The 15,937-nt window shown below is 46.6% G+C and overlaps 1 protein-coding gene across 3 annotated transcripts in view; it reads left to right on the top strand.

Annotated features, from left to right (window-relative positions):
• The first annotated feature begins 605 nt into the window (after positions 1-605).
• Positions 606-15,937, top strand: part of CIMIP4 (ciliary microtubule inner protein 4) — a 317,064-nt gene continuing 301,732 nt past the window's right edge. For 2 of the 3 annotated variants that reach the window (XM_085601334.1, XM_085601336.1), the window contains exon 1: positions 606-663. The gene's annotated coding sequence lies outside the window, so the exon portion shown is untranslated. The remainder of the gene's footprint in view (positions 664-15,937) is intronic. The other variant, XM_085601335.1, reaches the window with a different exon arrangement.

The raw sequence follows: 15,937 nt of genomic DNA, 5'->3' as shown, positions 1-15,937 counted from the left end.
GGGGCTGAACTCTTACAGAAACACAGGACACACATGCATATCAGGGGTCTTCAATTCTTACAGAAATACAGGACACAGATAAATGCCAGGGGACTGGAATTCTGATAGAAACACCTGGCGCAGTTAGGTGTAATCGGCCTGGAAGTCTTATAGGAACACCTTGGGCAGAGAGCTGTAGGGGGCATGGGCACTCAGAGGGACACGGAACATTAGGAATTCAGCCCTTACTTTTAAAATGGCCAACAGGAAAATCGGTGAATTTCGGCATTGAGGTGAGAAACTCATGGGATGAAAGATTCCAATCGCATGCTCGAACGAACACGTCAGAATTGTCGAATAGAGAAATGACGATTTAAATATGTAAACACTATTTTGTAAATTAATTATTTAAACAAACGTCAACATTTTCGTGTAAAGAAACTCTTAATTATCAGTAGTTGGGGTTGCTTACTTCCCGTAGGAGCAGTGAAATACCCCCCTTTCCCTCCACAGACGCTGCTTCATCATACACACACCAAAACACTCACAGTTGACATCAGTTGCTGTGGTAACCACAGCACACAATGCTCCTTAGCAACCTGAATGGCCCTCCCTCCCCAGTCCAGGCCTGCAGTGACCAAACAGGTCCATACCTGACTGGGAGCAAAGGGGCCATTCCTGCAGGTGAGGAGGAAGGGGGATGGTGTGGTGTTGTCTATAGTAGGTAACTCGATATAGGCGAGACTTAATGCAAAACGGACTGAAAGTAGTTACAACATCTTGGTGACCCCTCAACTAGGCTGCCCACCCAGATTTCAACTGAGGTGTTGTCAAACTAAGGTTCACCTCAAATGAAGGTATCCTCCAACTCAGCCGTGGCACAAACTAAAGCGCCCCCTCATCTAAGATGCCCACCAGGCCCAAATTGCTGTTTTACCCAAAGATATTGCCCCAACTAAGATATCCCCTAACCATGGTGTGCCCCTTATAAAGTTACCCCACAATACAAGGTGCCCCAGCAAAGGTATCATGATGAAAGGATTCCTTGATGTAAAGGGTCACTCCCCCTTGCTCACTAACTGGGTTGTAGCCCACATTGAGGTATTCCACAAACTAAGGAATTCCCCAACTAATGTTTAAGGTGTCCCTAGACTAAGATTTCCACCAACTGATGTGTCTCCAAACGGAAGTATGTCCTCAACATAGACTTTTCTTAACTTTGATGTACCACAAATAAAAGAATCCTCCAAACTAAAGTTTCTTTCAAGCTTGTGCCCCATCTAAGGTGTAACTCAAATTAAGGACCCCCCTAAATTAAAGCCTCTTTGCAAATTAAGGTTTCCCACAGTTAAGTTGACTCCAACTGAGAGGCACAAGATATAGTGTCTCCCAGAGACTAGGGGCCTCATTATGAGTCTGGCGATCCACAGACTTTCAGACGGTCTCCTGACCGTCCTATTACGACTAGGGTGGTCGGGTCACCCTGGGACCGTCGCACACGCCAGGGAATCACTGTTCCCTGGCAGTTGCGCTGTGGTCCTGAGGCCGCAATATGCTTGGTGGGACCGCGGTGGTCCCGCCAAACATATTACGAGTTTCCTCCTCGCCATGGTTTTCATGGCGGTGAGCCCATTATGAAAATTGTGGTGGAGAGGAACAAAGGGGTCCCTCCAGGGCCCCCTGATGCCTCAGCCATGTGGATGCACACGGTGTTCATGCACCCGAGTACCTGCACGGTATGGACTGCTGCGGTCCAAGCAGTGTAGGTACTGCCTTTGACGTACCCATTGTGGTGCCTATTTCATAGACACCGACCTGTGAATGCTAAAGAACCGCCCACCAGACTAAGAGAAAACTTCTGATCTGATGGGCGGTTCATACACAGGTTTGGCGGGGTGCGGCTGTCCCCCTCCCGCACCACCAAACTTGTAATGAGGCCCTAAGATATTTTCAAACTTCTATATCTCCAAAGTAAAGTGACCCCAAAATATCCCAGAACTAAGGTGTACTACAATAAAGGTATCTTCACTTTAAGGCGTCGCCAACTAAAGTCACCCCCCAGGTTTTAGTGCTCATTATTAAGGTAACACCCAAAGTCTGATGGTTAAGGAGAACATCTCTTCAGCTGCTCCAGAAATAAGCCCCTACATTTAAACACATGACAGTCCACGTATTACTAAGTGACAATAAGGACACCTCCATATAAAACATCCTAATTAGGCGTTGGGCGCTACTTACAATACCTCCTTGGTACACAACAAACGTGTCTCAAAAGACAAAGCCCTAAACGTAGGGTTTCTTTCACAGGTACATCCCCAAACTAAGGTATTGCCAAAATTAGGGTTCCCCCAAAACTACTGAAACATCAACAAGTCTCTCCTTTGTTAAAGTGGTAACTAACGTAAAGCCCGCCTCCAACACAGGCATCTCCCAGTCTTGGGTGTCTCAGAAGTGCCTCCAAAAGAAGAGCAAAGACACCCCCTTAACCAAGGTTTCTGTTAATTGTACTTAATATGATCTATATCTGGTGCCCTACAAATTAAGATAATACTCAAACTGGACCCCTCCCCAATTTGTGGCGTCTCCCATACCAGTGCACCTGTCTTTGGGAGAGACTAGTCCCAAGTGCTTACTCTTGGGGGTAAAATGGCAGTACATAAGGCTTCTCTTTAAAACAACAGATCGACCAAGGTGAGATGTAATACAGTTTGGTACAACTACAAATAAAATCATGGAGAAGCAGACCTATAAATCGAATTTAAAGAGCTGCAAAACAAGTGGAAACAAGCATTGGCAAATCCAACATGTCTTGTGTTTTCTGACAGCTTTTTGTTTACTTTGTCAATGCTTGTTTTGTCACAGGTTTTGTAAAACTTTATTGTTGGTGGATCTGCTGGGCCTCACCAATATTTAAAAAATGGCTTAAAGAAATATATTTTTGGGGTCTCAAAAAGCACACATTGCCATAGGTGAATTTTAGAAAATATTATATAAATAACATATTTATAGGGGCTTTCAGTTAGCCCTCGTCATCCATTTGTCATTCCAAGTTTTCTTCTGTCCACTACAGTATGCAGAGTGGGGGAGCAGGGTAACCAATTTCAACCAGTGGCTAGCTTCACTGTGAGAGACAACATTCTACTTCTTCACAAGGAACACATCAACATACAGAGTACTTCCCTTCCTGTTATAGCAAAGTGTTCTTTTTAAGACTCAAACCATTTTTCTTTCCTTTAGCCAATTTTTTTTATGTTGGCTAGGGACCAGTACCTCCCCCCAAAATAAAGTTGTACAAAAACCATGCCAAAACAAGAATTGACAAAGCCATAAGGCTGGCAGCCAACACTTTCATCTTGGCTTTGCCAATATGTCTGGGGTTGGCAATACGTCTTGGCCTGCAATTGATAAGGTTTTTTTTACTCTGTGCACAAAATCAACAATGCACACAAAGATGTTGTAGAATCAAAATTAGAACACTGGCATGTTGACAGCTGCTGTCAACTTTCTGATGTTCTAATCCACACCCTCAAACTCTCCCTCTCACATGCCTTTCCACAGCCTATGTGGATTGTGAAGGGAATGAGAGAGACAGAGACTGCAGAAAAGATCACATAGCGAGCCTTCAACCCTCCCTCCTGCCATTGCTTTGTGTCACTGGAACCTTGGAAGGACAGAGATGGCTGGAATCTGCTCATCTCTTGTCTCCCTGGGCTATGCCCAGTGAAGAAAAACGTTTGCCATAGCCAAGGCGAAACAGGCTGACTTCTGCCCACTTTCACAGCTCTTGTTGTGTACATGCACTAGCAAATGTTAGGCAAACCTACTCAGACACGAGCTGTGTAAGTAACTGAAGCTTTGGAGGTGCAAGGCATTGTAAACTCACTGTGTCTACCAGAAGGCTGCTTTTTTCAATAGGACATCTCCCCCCACCCCATGGGACAGAATGTTCTGATAGCCTAACCTTAAAGTTCAGCTTCCTTGTTATATGCCCATGCCTTGTGCTTGGGCCTAGAGTTCTGGAGCAGGCCTTTAATCGCCAATTTAGGCTATAAGGCCATACAAATACTTTTGAAATACAATTCAGTTTTATTAGCTGCTGATGATACTCAATTCTCAGTGTAGGTTTGCCAGATTATGCTGTTAGTTCCACTGGCGCATACCAGGATTTTGCAGTCTTGGCTACTTTGGCCTGGCTCAACACAGCTATCTCTAATCCTTATTTGATCAACAGAAAAATAACTTGAAGAATCTCTACTGTGAGCCCATTTGACTCCACCACAAATGTGTATTTCCTTGAGTACATATTTTGATTGAGCAGACGTTGTGTGCTTGCATTGTTAAGGAGTGGTTGTATTGCACCTTTTGCTTTGTGGGAAGTATTTTGCTCCACATAACTGGACTGAGTTGATTTTGGTGATAAACCAATGATCAATGCTTTAGACCTGATCTGTTTATTCTAAAAAGGCACGGCAAAATAGGCCTTGTTTATTTTCTGCGAAAAAGTAATCAAAACAGCAATGGATGGAATGCGTGAATTAATATAAGCCAAGCCTCTGGCAATTGCTCAGGGCAGGAGACCAGTACTTTATTATATTGCTCACCATGCCACCTCTGATTAAACCGAGCTATATGCAAATCAGCCTTGGTTCTCCACCAATAGGAACAGTGCAACCCAAACTGCCAAGCCCGGCCATCTCTTAAACCAGGCAGTACAAAAGGGGGTGGTGATGGACGGAGCATCAGAACCAATCAAACACTCACACCCAGTCAACAGATCAGGGTTTGATCCATCACCGTTCTTTAGCCCACTCTGCCACCCCAGTTCAGACATGGCCATATGCAAATCAGTCTGACCCTGTGCCTCATGGGAACAGTCCAGCCCGAACTGCCAAGCCATGCCTTCCCTGGACCGGAAACAAGCTTCCTAGGACCGGTTTCTGGCATTTCAGCCGTCTTCAGCCAGGCTTGCTTGAATCCAGTGGCAAAGTGAGCAAGGGACTCACGTCTGAGCATACCCTGCCAACTTATGGCGAACAAAGCAGTACAAAAGGGGGTGGTGATGGACGGAGCATCAGAACCAATCAAACACTCACACCCAGTCAACAGATCAGGGTTTGATCCATCACCGTTCTTTAGCCCACTCTGCCACCCCAGTTCAGACATGGCCATATGCAAATCAGTCTGACCCTGTGCCTCATGGGAACAGTCCAGCCCGAACTGCCAAGCCATGCCTTCCCTGGACCGGAAACAAGCTTCCTAGGACCGGTTTCTGGCATTTCAGCCGTCTTCAGCCAGGCTTGCTTGAATCCAGTGGCAAAGTGAGCAAGGGACTCACGTCTGAGCATACCCTGCCAACTTATGGCGAACAAAGCGGTACAAAAGGGGGTGGTGATGGACGGAGCATCAGAACCAATCAAACACTCACACCCAGTCAACAGATCTGGGTTTGATCCATCACCGTTCTTTAGCCCACTCTGCCACCCCAGTTCAGACATGGCCATATGCAAATCAGTCTGACCCTGTGCCTCATGGGAACAGTCCAGCCCGAACTGCCAAGCCATGCCTTCCCTGGACCGGAAACAAGCTTCCTAGGACCGGTTTCTGGCATTTCAGCCGTCTTCAGCCAGGCTTGCTTGAATCCAGTGGCAAAGTGAGCAAGGGACTCACGTCTGAGCATACCCTGCCAACTTATGGCGAACAAAGCGGTACAAAAGGGGGTGGTGATGGACGGAGCATCAGAACCAATCAAACACTCACACCCAGTCAACAGATCTGGGTTTGATCCATCACCGTTCTTTAGCCCACTCTGCCACCCCAGTTCAGACATGGCCATATGCAAATCAGTCTGACCCTGTGCCTCATGGGAACAGTCCAGCCCGAACTGCCAAGCCATGCCTTCCCTGGACCGGAAACAAGCTTCCTAGGACCGGTTTCTGGCATTTCAGCCGTCTTCAGCCAGGCTTGCTTGCAGTTCGGGCTGGACTGTTCCCATGAGGCACAGGGTCAGACTGATTTGCATATGGCCATGTCTGAACTGGGGTGGCAGAGTGGGCTAAAGAACGGTGATGGATCAAACCCAGATCTGTTGACTGGGTGTGAGTGTTTGATTGGTTCTGATGCTCCGTCCATCACCACCCCCTTTTGTACCGCTTTGTTCGCCATAAGTTGGCAGGGTATGCTCAGACGTGAGTCCCTTGCTCACTTTGCCACTGGATTCAAGCAAGCCTGGCTGAAGACGGCTGAAATGCCAGAAACCGGTCCTAGGAAGCTTGTTTCCGGTCCAGGGAAGGCATGGCTTGGCAGTTCGGGCTGGACTGTTCCCATGAGGCACAGGGTCAGACTGATTTGCATATGGCCATGTCTGAACTGGGGTGGCAGAGTGGGCTAAAGAACGGTGATGGATCAAACCCAGATCTGTTGACTGGGTGTGAGTGTTTGATTGGTTCTGATGCTCCGTCCATCACCACCCCCTTTTGTACCGCTTTGTTCGCCATAAGTTGGCAGGGTATGCTCAGACGTGAGTCCCTTGCTCACTTTGCCACTGGATTCAAGCAAGCCTGGCTGAAGACGGCTGAAATGCCAGAAACCGGTCCTAGGAAGCTTGTTTCCGGTCCAGGGAAGGCATGGCTTGGCAGTTCGGGCTGGACTGTTCCCATGAGGCACAGGGTCAGACTGATTTGCATATGGCCATGTCTGAACTGGGGTGGCAGAGTGGGCTAAAGAACGGTGATGGATCAAACCCAGATCTGTTGACTGGGTGTGAGTGTTTGATTGGTTCTGATGCTCCGTCCATCACCACCCCCTTTTGTACCGCTTTGTTCGCCATAAGTTGGCAGGGTATGCTCAGACGTGAGTCCCTTGCTCACTTTGCCACTGGATTCAAGCAAGCCTGGCTGAAGACGGCTGAAATGCCAGAAACCGGTCCTAGGAAGCTTGTTTCCGGTCCAGGGAAGGCATGGCTTGGCAGTTCGGGCTGGACTGTTCCCATGAGGCACAGGGTCAGACTGATTTGCATATGGCCATGTCTGAACTGGGGTGGCAGAGTGGGCTAAAGAACGGTGATGGATCAAACCCAGATCTGTTGACTGGGTGTGAGTGTTTGATTGGTTCTGATGCTCCGTCCATCACCACCCCCTTTTGTACCGCTTTGTTCGCCATAAGTTGGCAGGGTATGCTCAGACGTGAGTCCCTTGCTCACTTTGCCACTGGATTCAAGCAAGCCTGGCTGAAGACGGCTGAAATGCCAGAAACCGGTCCTAGGAAGCTTGTTTCCGGTCCAGGGAAGGCATGGCTTGGCAGTTCGGGCTGGACTGTTCCCATGAGGCACAGGGTCAGACTGATTTGCATATGGCCATGTCTGAACTGGGGTGGCATAGTGGGCTAAAGAACGGTGATGGATCAAACCCAGATCTGTTGACTGGGTGTGAGTGTTTGATTGGTTCTGATGCTCCGTCCATCACCACCCCCTTTTGTACCGCTTTGTTCGCCATAAGTTGGCAGGGTATGCTCAGACGTGAGTCCCTTGCTCACTTTGCCACTGGATTCAAGCAAGCCTGGCTGAAGACGGCTGAAATGCCAGAAACCGGTCCTAGGAAGCGTGTTTCCGGTCCAGGGAAGGCATGGCTTGGCAGTTCGGGCTGGACTGTTCCCATGAGGCACAGGGTCAGACTGATTTGCATATGGCCATGTCTGAACTGGGGTGGCAGAGTGGGCTAAAGAACGGTGATGGATCAAACCCAGATCTGTTGACTGGGTGTGAGTGTTTGATTGGTTCTGATGCTCCGTCCATCACCACCCCCTTTTGTACCGCTTTGTTCGCCATAAGTTGGCAGGGTATGCTCAGACGTGAGTCCCTTGCTCACTTTGCCACTGGATTCAAGCAAGCCTGGCTGAAGACGGCTGAAATGCCAGAAACCGGTCCTAGGAAGCGTGTTTCCGGTCCAGGGAAGGCATGGCTTGGCAGTTCGGGCTGGACTGTTCCCATGAGGCACAGGGTCAGACTGATTTGCATATGGCCATGTCTGAACTGGGGTGGCAGAGTGGGCTAAAGAACGGTGATGGATCAAACCCAGATCTGTTGACTGGGTGTGAGTGTTTGATTGGTTCTGATGCTCCGTCCATCACCACCCCCTTTTGTACCGCTTTGTTCGCCATAAGTTGGCAGGGTATGCTCAGACGTGAGTCCCTTGCTCACTTTGCCACTGGATTCAAGCAAGCCTGGCTGAAGACGGCTGAAATGCCAGAAACCGGTCCTAGGAAGCTTGTTTCCGGTCCAGGGAAGGCATGGCTTGGCAGTTCGGGCTGGACTGTTCCCATGAGGCACAGGGTCAGACTGATTTGCATATGGCCATGTCTGAACTGGGTTGGCAGAGTGGGCTAAAGAACGGTGATGGATCAAACCCAGATCTGTTGACTGGGTGTGAGTGTTTGATTGGTTCTGATGCTCCGTCCATCACCACCCCCTTTTGTACCGCTTTGTTCGCCATAAGTTGGCAGGGTATGCTCAGACGTGAGTCCCTTGCTCACTTTGCCACTGGATTCAAGCAAGCCTGGCTGAAGACGGCTGAAATGCCAGAAACCGGTCCTAGGAAGCTTGTTTCCGGTTCAGGGAAGGCATGGCTTGGCAGTTCGGGCTGGACTGTTCCCATGAGGCACAGGGTCAGACTGATTTGCATATGGCCATGTCTGAACTGGGGTGGCAGAGTGGGCTAAAGAACGGTGATGGATCAAACCCAGATCTGTTGACTGGGTGTGAGTGTTTGATTGGTTCTGATGCTCCGTCCATCACCACCCCCTTTTGTACCGCTTTGTTCGCCATAAGTTGGCAGGGTATGCTCAGACGTGAGTCCCTTGCTCACTTTGCCACTGGATTCAAGCAAGCCTGGCTGAAGACGGCTGAAATGCCAGAAACCGGTCCTAGGAAGCTTGTTTCCGGTCCAGGGAAGGCATGGCTTGGCAGTTTGGGCTGGACTGTTCCCATGAGGCACAGGGTCAGACTGATTTGCATATGGCCATGTCTGAACTGGGGTGGCAGAGTGGGCTAAAGAACGGTGATGGATCAAACCCAGATCTGTTGACTGGGTGTGAGTGTTTGATTGGTTCTGATGCTCCGTCCATCACCACCCCCTTTTGTACCGCTTTGTTCGCCATAAGTTGGCAGGGTATGCTCAGACGTGAGTCCCTTGCTCACTTTGCCACTGGATTCAAGCAAGCCTGGCTGAAGACGGCTGAAATGCCAGAAACCGGTCCTAGGAAGCTTGTTTCCGGTCCAGGGAAGGCATGGCTTGGCAGTTCGGGCTGGACTGTTCCCATGAGGCACAGGGTCAGACTGATTTGCATATGGCCATGTCTGAACTGGGGTGGCAGAGTGGGCTAAAGAACGGTGATGGATCAAACCCAGATCTGTTGACTGGGTGTGAGTGTTTGATTGGTTCTGATGCTCCGTCCATCACCACCCCCTTTTGTACCGCTTTGTTCGCCATAAGTTGGCAGGGTATGCTCAGACGTGAGTCCCTTGCTCACTTTGCCACTGGATTCAAGCAAGCCTGGCTGAAGACGGCTGAAATGCCAGAAACCGGTCCTAGGAAGCTTGTTTCCGGTCCAGGGAAGGCATGGCTTGGCAGTTCGGGCTGGACTGTTCCCATGAGGCACAGGGTCAGACTGATTTGCATATGGCCATGTCTGAACTGGGGTGGCAGAGTGGGCTAAAGAACGGTGATGGATCAAACCCAGATCTGTTGACTGGGTGTGAGTGTTTGATTGGTTCTGATGCTCCGTCCATCACCACCCCCTTTTGTACCGCTTTGTTCGCCATAAGTTGGCAGGGTATGCTCAGACGTGAGTCCCTTGCTCACTTTGCCACTGGATTCAAGCAAGCCTGGCTGAAGACGGCTGAAATGCCAGAAACCGGTCCTAGGAAGCTTGTTTCCGGTCCAGGGAAGGCATGGCTTGGCAGTTCGGGCTGGACTGTTCCCATGAGGCACAGGGTCAGACTGATTTGCATATGGCCATGTCTGAACTGGGGTGGCAGAGTGGGCTAAAGAACGGTGATGGATCAAACCCAGATCTGTTGACTGGGTGTGAGTGTTTGATTGGTTCTGATGCTCCGTCCATCACCACCCCCTTTTGTACCGCTTTGTTCGCCATAAGTTGGCAGGGTATGCTCAGACGTGAGTCCCTTGCTCACTTTGCCACTGGATTCAAGCAAGCCTGGCTGAAGACGGCTGAAATGCCAGAAACCGGTCCTAGGAAGCTTGTTTCCGGTCCAGGGAAGGCATGGCTTGGCAGTTCGGGCTGGACTGTTCCCATGAGGCACAGGGTCAGACTGATTTGCATATGGCCATGTCTGAACTGGGGTGGCAGAGTGGGCTAAAGAACGGTGATGGATCAAACCCAGATCTGTTGACTGGGTGTGAGTGTTTGATTGGTTCTGATGCTCCGTCCATCACCACCCCCTTTTGTACCGCTTTGTTCGCCATAAGTTGGCAGGGTATGCTCAGACGTGAGTCCCTTGCTCACTTTGCCACTGGATTCAAGCAAGCCTGGCTGAAGACGGCTGAAATGCCAGAAACCGGTCCTAGGAAGCTTGTTTCCGGTCCAGGGAAGGCATGGCTTGGCAGTTCGGGCTGGACTGTTCCCATGAGGCACAGGGTCAGACTGATTTGCATATGGCCATGTCTGAACTGGGGTGGCAGAGTGGGCTAAAGAACGGTGATGGATCAAACCCAGATCTGTTGACTGGGTGTGAGTGTTTGATTGGTTCTGATGCTCCGTCCATCACCACCCCCTTTTGTATCTCTTAAACCAGAACACAAGAAACCTGTTTGGGGCTTGTCAGTCAGCCACAGATTAGTTCCAGAGTCTGGACTCACTTTGCCACTGGAACCAAACTGCATCCAGCTGAAGAGCCCCAACTAGGGCCAACCAGTGATTTCCCTATGGGTGGGTCTAATCTACGGTGGCATTGTGGGCAAAAACGGATGGACTGGGATGTGAACACAAGTAATTACCAGTGGCTGAAATAATTCAAACATTCCACCCATCTCTTTTCTGTTAACTTCAGTGCGACACCCTAAGTGTGATGGACATGCCCAGACGTAGGTCCCATGCTCATCTTGCCACTAGAACAGAGGTAAACCGACTGAAGAGCCCCAGCTAAAGTGAAACCAGTCTTGAGTTGCTTGTGTTACAGTTCAGAGATGGTCTGGAATGGAAGTTTGGGCTGGACTGTTCCCATTGGAGCAAAATCGAGGCTGATTTGAATATGGTTGGTTGTAATCTGGTATGACATTGTGGGCAAAAAAATTATGGACTGGGATGTGGCCACAAGTAATTACCAGTGACTGATATTAATTCAAGCATCCCACCCATCACTTTTTCGTTTACTTATTGTGAAAAGCATAGGTGAAAACCAACAGGCCTTGATATGTGGCTTTTCACTAAACTTTATTTAAGCTTCTAGACAGATATTTTCATTACAGGGAGTATCGCAGATTATGTATAGTAGGCAAGGGATTGGAGTTAGTTTCCCACTGTGAGAAAACCTAGAGGTAGTAGATCTGCAACTCAATAATCTTCCGTTTTCCGTATGCTGTTTTAGAAAGGGTTGTATATTATTTTGCCAACTTTAATGTTGTACATATTGGTCATTTTATGACTGCATACCGATGGTTGCTTTGTGTCACAGCTTGTGCTCAGTACCATTGGCACAAGTTAGTTACAGTGGCAAGCCTGTGATAAAGGCTATAGGCCTGATTGGTTCTTTGGAAAAAACTATGTCTGATTGGTTTCTTATGAACGTTTATGACAAAAGCAAAAGGCATTGCCTTTTTATTGTGAAAAGCATATATTAAAGCTAAAAGTCCTTTGATCGTGGATTGTTATTACATTGTGCTAAAACCTATGGACAGATATTGTTACATGAAATCTCACAGATTACTGTAGTATGCAAGGGTTTGGGGCCAGTTGCCCCTTTGGCGAACCCTAGGGGTATATGATTTGCACTGAGATAATCCATGTTAGGCACTCTTAGAAGGCATTGTATATTTTGTGTCAAATGTAATTTTGCACATACCTGTAATTTTGTGATTTAATGCCTGATGGTTACCTTGTTGAAAAGATTATGCTCAATAATGTAGGCATCATTAGGTTTGGGTGACTAGCCAATGATAAAAGTCTAGAAGGTTAATTGGGAAAAGTTATTTCAGATGCCATAGGTCTGATCTGTTTATTTATGAAAATAAATGTATAACAAAGGAAGTAAGCCGGACTTGTTTATTGGGAGAAGTATATTTGAAAGTCAACAGGCCTTTGACAGTGAATTGTCATCACCCTGTGTTAAAACCTGTAGACAGGTATTGTGTTAAGTGGATTCACATAGGTTACTTTTATAGGAAAGAGGTCTAGCCTTGGTTACTTCTCTAACAACACCCAGGGGTAAATTTTCACTGCAAGAATCCTTCTTCGGCGTACTTGGGAAGGGGGGTATATTGTATTGACAACTCTAATTTGGTGCATATTGCTAATTTTATGACTATACTTGAAGGTTAGCATGTAGAAAAGCTTATACTCAATTAAGTGGGTCTGAGTTAGATATAGTGATGGAGAAATGGTAAAGGGTATAGGCCTGATTGGTTAATTAGCAAAAGTTATATCAGGTACCATAAGTCCAAAATGTTTATTATGAGAATTACAACAAAGGCAGGAGGCCTGGCAGATTTATTTTGAAAATATTATGTTAAAACCTACATGCTTCTATGGATGAATTGATATTACTCTGTGTTAATGCCTGTAATGAGTAATTTTGTTACTTGGAATCTCAGAGATTAGTGTGGTAAGCAAAGATTTGGGAGTTGGTTACATCCTCTAACAAAATCTGAAGGTAGAAGATTTGTGCTATAATAATATTTACTTCTTAGGATGGCCTGGAAGGTGTAGTTCTATTCTTTTCTATTCTGTTGGATTTGTAGAGTGCATCGCTACCCATAGGCTTCCCAGTGCTTAGATAAAATAACACAACCCACACCGTATCTGCATCCAGATCAAAGGAACCACTAGTTCACAAACACCCAGGTTTTCAAAGACTTTCTAAAAGTGGATTCTAGATTCATTTGGCGCTGTCTGCATGGCAAAGAGTTCCATAACTTGGGGACCAGATACACAAACAAGCGGCCCCCCCATCTTGCTCTGAGGATTTTTGTTAAATCATGAGATGTGCTTTAGCCAACCACAAGGCCCTTCCAGTATTGTAGGGTGCAACCAAAGATTGTAATAGCTGGGGGCCTCTGTTGTAGTAGGCCCTTTGCACAATACACAGGGCCTTGAACAGCACCCGCTGTTCCATCGGGAGCCAGTGAAGGTCTACAAGTGCTGACAGATGCCTGGGCATGTTTAAAAGAAGGCAGGCTGCTGCATTTTGCATGACCTGTAGCCTTTTTATTAGGTTGCAAAATACAGAGAAGATCTAGCACATTCCTGAGTATTCTAAGAATGCCATAGCAGCTTGCTTCGTAGTTTTTGGCTTTGTGGGCGTCCACAGTGAGGGTATAGTCTAGCCATACGCCCAGGGTTCTTTATGGGACTTTTGGGGCTGGGTGATGTCTCTAAACTGTCCAGCTAGGGTATCAGTACCTGATTATCAATGTTACTAAGATATCAGTGCCTGATTATCAATGTTATTACCTAGTAGCATGATCTCTGCATTGTCCCCGTTAAGTTTGAGGCAACAACATGCTATCCAGTTGGACACTTCCTTTAAACATGGAGCAAGTTGTTGAAAGTTTGAACAATGTTCTAGGGAGATAGACATGACTATTTGAGTTTCATGAGCGTAGGAGACTATTGACAACCGAACGTACATACGATCTCAGCAAGGGGACTCGTATAAAGATTGAAACGGGTAGGGCTTAAAGCCGAATCCTGAGGCACCCCGCATTTGAGAGGGAAAGTGTCTGAGTAGCATGTCTGATACGGAAAGCCCTCCCCTCGAAAAAAAACATTAGCTGTTTCAGCGCACTGTCTTTTATACCCATGTCTGCAATTCTCTGGGTGAGTTCTGCATAATCTACAGTGTCAAAAGTGTCAATGACATCCAAAAGGATGACTGCTGTGGAGCCTCCTTGGTCTATGAGCCATCTGAGTTCCTCCACCACAGCTAAAAATGCCGTTTCGGTACTGTGTTACAGTCTTAACCCAATTATGGTAGGATGGAGAATTGTATTTTATTCCAAAAAAGAAGAAGGATGCTGATTTACATGCTTCTCCAAATGTTTAGACACCACTGGCAGCAAGAAGATGGGCCTGAAGGTACCCAGACATTAGGGGTCCAAGCTTGGCCTTTTTTAACAGAGGCTGCACCACTGCATGTTTCCGTTGCATTCCAATAGTTGTCTGCCAGGCACTTGTAATAAAAAAAGAATCCATGCAATAAATCTCTACATACATATACATACATAAAGGGTGGTTCACATTCTACTTCTCCTTAGAGCAGTATACTACATTGTGCAAGAGTTAGTGCATTTCTGTCATTGACTCTACGGCTCTGTGAGTAAAGGCAACCTGATCATATGTGCACAGCCACCTGAAAATGAGGACTCTTCAGGGTCTGGACTGGTGGACAGTCCCTTAGGTTTCTATTTTTCCATTTATAGGTCCCCTTTAATTTCTTTCATTTTTATATAGCATCCTGCAGTTCCTCAGATAGTCCCACTGGCCTGCAGGTGTGCAGCTTATTTAATCTCCATTGTACTGCATCCTGTTCGGCCATCATTTCTAAGCTATGCACCCATCTTGGAATGGTATTATACATAGAGTATCATTTTTTCATCCATCCAACTTGACCATCATATTTAGAAGCTTTATGTTGGCAACTTTGGATGAGTAACATTTTAGCATTCAAAGATGGCTGCCCAGTGTGATGTGTACAACATTGTCGTGGAATGGTACTGTAAATACTGTTTCACTGTTTTCACTCTTCCAAGATGGCATTTAAATGTGGCAGCAATGTTGGAACGTTAAAGAGATACCCTCCAAGATAGCCACCCACTGCTATGTTTGTTTGTATTTGAACATGAAAGCATATGTTCGTCAAGTTTAGTTGGTTGCACGGTTTCTTTCTCTACTTTTAATTTATCTTCCATATGCTTGTTGAGTTTGTGTGTCTGTATACTGGATGGGTATGCAGGAAAATGCCAGAATGAGTCAGTGGGTGGATGCATGGCTATGTAAGTGCAAGGATGAGTGACAAAGTGCATGTATGATGGCTTATTGAGTGCCTGAACTCACCGGTGATTCAAGAGGCACTTTCAGTTACAAGCCAGACCTATTACCATTGTTAATGCTTGTATTTGTAAGTCTTCAGAAACAAGCAGTTATTTATGTTATATTCAGACAAGCATAACTGCTTTTTTGCATTCATCATTTACAGGATGCATCTATCATTTTCCAGGATTGTTGGTTACTTGTGCTAAGACCTGTTTTGCCTCCTTACGTCACAAGACCAAGTTTACTCACATTCACCTCTATGGCAGATCCTTTTGTGGTAACCACGAAGGTTTTGGATAGCTGGGAAGAGGACTTTTTCTCGATCCCCTAAGTATTGGCAGGCAGAATGTAGCTTTAGTGTCAACGAGTGCTATATGAGGTTTTCTAGTATAGTGACACAACTTCCCTAGCATGTTAACACTGTGTGACCATTCTTTTTTTTTTTTTAGGAAACAAATAGAAAATATCTAATCATAAAAAAGGTAATGCCTACTGAAACGCATACGGTTGTTCTCTTTTTAAGGGACATATATACAAATAAAAACCCACTATAAAATACAATTTTTAAAATAAAGCAGCATTGTGGTTCACCCTTGTTTTCCTCCCCCTAAAGTAAAGGAAATAGGAAAGGAATGTGCGCCTACGGGTATATAACCTGTAATTAAGGTGAAAAAACTGCACTGTTGTTTTAAGGGGA

This window comes from Triturus cristatus, chromosome 4_2 (genome assembly GCF_964204655.1).
Source record: "Triturus cristatus chromosome 4_2, aTriCri1.1, whole genome shotgun sequence".
NCBI classification, from domain to species: domain Eukaryota; kingdom Metazoa; phylum Chordata; class Amphibia; order Caudata; family Salamandridae; genus Triturus; species Triturus cristatus.
The sequence above is the reverse complement of the archived record's forward strand: the minus strand, read 5'-3'. Positions and strand labels throughout refer to the sequence as shown.